The 5,049-nt window shown below is 40.2% G+C and overlaps 1 protein-coding gene across 1 annotated transcript in view; it reads left to right on the forward strand.

Moving 5' to 3' along the window:
• The window catches only part of BTBD9 (BTB domain containing 9), a gene marked incomplete in the record, with an annotated part of 110,772 nt that overhangs the window by 99,354 nt on the left and 6,369 nt on the right, over positions 1 to 5,049 (forward strand).

The following is a 5,049-nucleotide window of genomic DNA, read 5'->3' on the forward strand; positions in this document are numbered from 1 at the left end:
TCTTATTAAAAGCTCCTCCATCTCCCAGCATTCATCCAGACAATCTTCTCTACAATACAATGTATTACAGAACATACACGCTTTGATCCAATTGGCACACAATGGCGCCCAGACAACCCGCCTGCCTTGTCGCTGTGCAGCGGAAGCCGGTCTTTTGTGTGGTGGGGATCCTCTTTGTCATCTCCTGTGTATTGTCGCCTGTGTGATGTATAATCAGAAAAGTGTCACTGCTGACGGTACAATGACTCCACTCATATTGAGCCGCACTTCTCCATTATCTTCACCTGCTGCAATCTCAGCTGGGATTTGGATGTGTTTGCATACCGCCGTCTGCCCTGAGCTCATCATCGCCAAGTCTCTTAATAGAATGACTTTATAAAGTGTTACATGTATAGATTGGTCTCAGCAGCGACCTCTTTACCCTGCAGCATCTTTTAATATTAATAGAATGCATTCACACTACTTTTATAGAACACTTTGTCTGCTTTTATCAACTTTTTATTCTTTTACTGGGTTATGTTAAAGGGGATGCATAGTTTATATTTTTGTGTGTGTTAAAAGTTACTCCGCATTAAGAAATTGTGTCAGGAATACCTAATCCTAAACACTTAGTTTATAACCCATAGTATGCAGTATGCAACTTGTCAGTTTACAAGATGACCAACTTACTTGATTGTGGCTGACAGCAGCTGCCACCTGACGGAAAAGTCCAATCTAGGACACAGCAGAGTTGTGTGAGATCCCTGGAACCATATATTGGTGGGGGAAATACCATTTGGCAAGAATCTAGCACCTGATACATTATTGGGAGGAAAAAGGCCACAGATTGTCCCCCCTTCACATATAGTAGGTGAAAAAGTCGAGGATGTGAATGTGGCTACATATACATTTAAAATGTACAAATTTTATTTGATCAAAAACATATTGATACATTAAGAAACATAAATAAAAAATGTTTCTCATGTAACAAACATCCAACAGAGCCAAAGAAACAAACAAATGTCCAAGGTTTTAAAACACATTAGTTAAGACTTATGTGGCATCCAACGCGTTTCACAGCTACAATTCTGCTTCCTCAGGGGAATATCGGTCACTTGGAATTCAGTATAAAACAGTATAGCAAACAAGTTCTGGCTTCGTTATAGGCAGGTACAATCCCACATCATCAAACCCCAAAAGAAAGGATGTTGATATCCATCATTTATTATTATTTCCTTGTATTTATATAGTGCCGACAAATTACACAGCTCTGTACAAAGTCAATAATCATGTGACTAGCTGTTCCTCAAAGGGGCTCAGACTCTAATGTCCCTACCATAGTCATATGTCATTACCACAGTCTAAGGTCAGTTTGGGGGAAAACCAATTACCTATCCACCCAATAAACATGTACAACAACCATAATCCACTATCGTGCATGCAAGGAGGTAGCCACCTAATACTTCACGGCCGCATGTTCTGCTCTCCACACCTCTCTATGGGACCTATGTATTTTACCTTCCTTTGAACTTCATGAACTTTCCTCTCAATAACTTAATTTGGGGATGTGGCAATATGACTATTCAATACTTTTTGGGGGAATTCAAATAATACACCTGATGTGTTAGTAAGGTGTCAGTTTAATATTTTCAGGTATTTACAAACAAACAAGAAGGTTACTCCCATACTAAACAGGCAGCTTAGGAACAAATTTTTTTTTCCAAAAAAAAACTAATTCAATTTATTATAACTTAGACAACATGATTTAAAAAAAATGTGCATTGACTTCCATATATGGTGCAAAAAATGGTACTTCACATCACCAGCGATACAACCTTATTACCACTTGACCAATATTCATAATATTGACACGTTTTGCTTGATCAGATCACATTTTGTTATCACGCTGTGGTGAATTGGCCTAACTTTGTTGCTGCTGGATGTCTTCATATAATTATGTATGGTAGAGCATAAGAAACCCACAGATCAATCCCAGTATCTACCCCTTATTGCTGTGTTGCAGAACGCCGCCCTATAGGAGGGACTGAGATATACATCTCCTCCCTATTTGATTTTGTGGATTGTCAGAATCACGTTTGTTGACGGACCCAGTTTTTACACGATTCTGTCAATCCACGAAATCCAGCAACAGATAACAAAAATGTCATCTGATGAAACAGAAATGCCTCATCGTTATGAATATAAGTCAAGTGGTAATAAGGTTGTATCACTGGTGATGTGAAATACCCTTTTTTGCACTGTATATGGAATTCAATGCATAAAAAATATTTTTAAAAAATGATGTTGTCTAAGTTATAATATCTTTGTATCTAAGCTGCCTGTTTAGTATAGGTGTAACCTTCTTGTTGTAAATTTCATGATGGCAGTGGGATTAGGCAAATAGTCCTGGTAAAAATTATTTGAGATTTTAAATTTTGGGAAACCCTTTTTTTCCTATACATATTATTGGTATTTATTACCTTACACAGGAATCACAGTTCCAACTCCCCCCTGTACTTTAGAAGTACGGAAACTTCTTGTTTTAAGGCATCATCCAGGGTCACTTTCTAGACTGAGATTCCGACCCAGAAATGATCAAGTTTTGTAAACCCTGGAGGATATCACTGGATCAGATGAAATGTGATAAAGATTATTGAATTAGTGACATTTTTTTACCATTGATCCCAACCTAAAACATAACAGTCCAGAACTCCTTGCACTTGTCATGTGTTCCAGTGACAAACAACAAACCTGACAGAAAAAAAAGTTACATATCGCCTCCACCTACCCCTAACCTAAATTCTGCTCCGGTTTGGCAGTGAGCAGGTATCTGGGTGACAGAGAAAGCAGGCCCATTATAAAATGTCATTTTATGAGTGCAGACTTCATTAAACCCGTGCTGAAGTTATGCCATCTTCTGCAGGTAATAAATATGCATTATCAGGCTGAAGCTTTATGCCGGTAATAAATTGTCTCTTATAGAGCATGTCAGAGGGAGAGGAAAGATCTTTCACTGGAATAATATAGAATGACACAGACCTGTGCCTAGAAGCAACTAACTATGTTTTGCGTTAACATTTCATCTCTCTTATCACAACTGAGACGCCAGGTGCAGCCATTTCTTATGGTGGGGCGGTGCTGGGTACTCCCCTAAAAACTATGGCCATGATACATGTCTATCAAGAGAGCCTCTTACATCAAAAAGGGGAAAAAGTCTATGTGTATATATTTATATTTTAATATTTTTTATTTTTTTTTTGTCCTGTTACAAAGGTCCTGATAATCCCCAATCATACAAATAGATTGCAGACAATTGTGCTTTTCCAGCCATGTGGTCACAGTTTGGTAAGGACCCCTTTCTGTTTCCCCATGACTGTGCCCCGGGGTACAAAGCCAGCTCTATATTGACTAAAGCTACGTACACACTTCCAATTATTATCGTTGGTAAACGAACGACGAACGATCCTGCACGATATCTGCGAACGATCGTATAGCACCGATCCTGTACATACAGATAACGACACGATCGTTCGCAGATATTGTACACACGATAGATGCGATCGTTTGAACGATACAGGAAGTGACGTGCACCACAGGAAGTGAGCGAACGTTCGTTCACCGCGCATGCTCAGACTATGGACGATCAATGAACGACCGTACACACGATAGATGGTCAACGATCGTCGTCCAATCCGATCCTCCGGTCCGGTCGTTCATTTCCAACGACTATCCTCGTTCGTCGGCGTCGTTGGTTACTTTTTTTACGAACGATTTTTGCCCAATCGATCGTTCGTCGTTCATTTCCAACGAAAAAAAAATTGGAAGTGTGTACGCAGCTTTAGTTTTACCAGATGTGGAGGAACTCGAATTCCTTCAGATTGCATAGCAGTAACAAACCTTGGGTCTTGGACGATGCAGCCTGAACAAAGGACAAAAATAGGATCATTCATTCCAAATGTTTTTGCAAAAAGTTTCAAGTGGTAAAACTTAAATACTGACTTATATTACAATCTTTTAATGAGAACATTTCTATCATCAATATTTTGTGGTCTGACTTTTCAAATTGTATCTAAAATTATACATTTTTAAAGAGATTTAAAATCCTACTGTGGTTCCTACTACTGAACTACTGAACATCCTATAGGAATTGTCCGCATTGGCTGGTGGCATGAACACCCAAAGGGAACTCTACACAAGAAAGAAAGAAAATCCCAAGTTGAAGAAACACATGACTAGAAATTAGAGTGACCCCAGTGATAAGTTAGAGGGGAATGTGTTATAGTGGGATTTTTGGCCCAAAGATCATCTTGGAGTAAACATTTTTATGCCTGGAGTTCAGCTTTAATCTCAGATTTGCATGACTCTTCCCTGCATGTCTCAAGATCTCCGGAGGAGAAACAAGTGCTTCCTCTTCACATCTTTAACTTGGTGCAACAATATAGCACATTCTTCCCTCCACAGAAGCCAATTACACGGCTAAGTTGTTCCATTTCTATCCATCTCCTTCTGCCCTTTGTGAGGAGCTTGGTTCCGTCTCTTCTTGGCAGAGTAGAGGGGGGTCTTCAGTCTGGCGTAAGCAGTGCAGACTTCACAAAGTCAATGTGATCTCTGCTGCATGCCACAACGCTTCATCAGAAGGACATTCCGGGCTGTGCGCTCGCCCCTCCACCTGCAGATCAGTGTCAGGAGGCAAAAAAATAACTTTATAACTGGAACTTTCTGCAATGAGATATTCTGCTGCAGAAGCCTGCAGGGAGGAGATGTATTAAAGGTGAAGAGAGAGAGAAGGGATGTGAGCACCAAACCCCAGGGGTCTGTGTGGCTTCTGGGGCAAAGGGTATAGCTGGGTCAGGGCTCAGGGTATGGAGAGGTGGTGTGTATGAATGTTAAAGGCTGGATCAGATTGGAAGAAATGCAGAATTCCTGCCATCATGTTCATAACTGTGAGGATATCTAATGAATTCCTCGCCATGATACACTTATTGTGTGCAATGGTGGAGGGGACATTAGAGTGTCAGCTCCTCTGTACAGAAACTGATGGGACTGGCTCAGTGTTCTCTGTACAGCACT

Source organism: Pyxicephalus adspersus, chromosome 4 (assembly GCF_032062135.1).
Source record: "Pyxicephalus adspersus chromosome 4, UCB_Pads_2.0, whole genome shotgun sequence".
Lineage (NCBI taxonomy): Eukaryota > Metazoa > Chordata > Amphibia > Anura > Pyxicephalidae > Pyxicephalus > Pyxicephalus adspersus.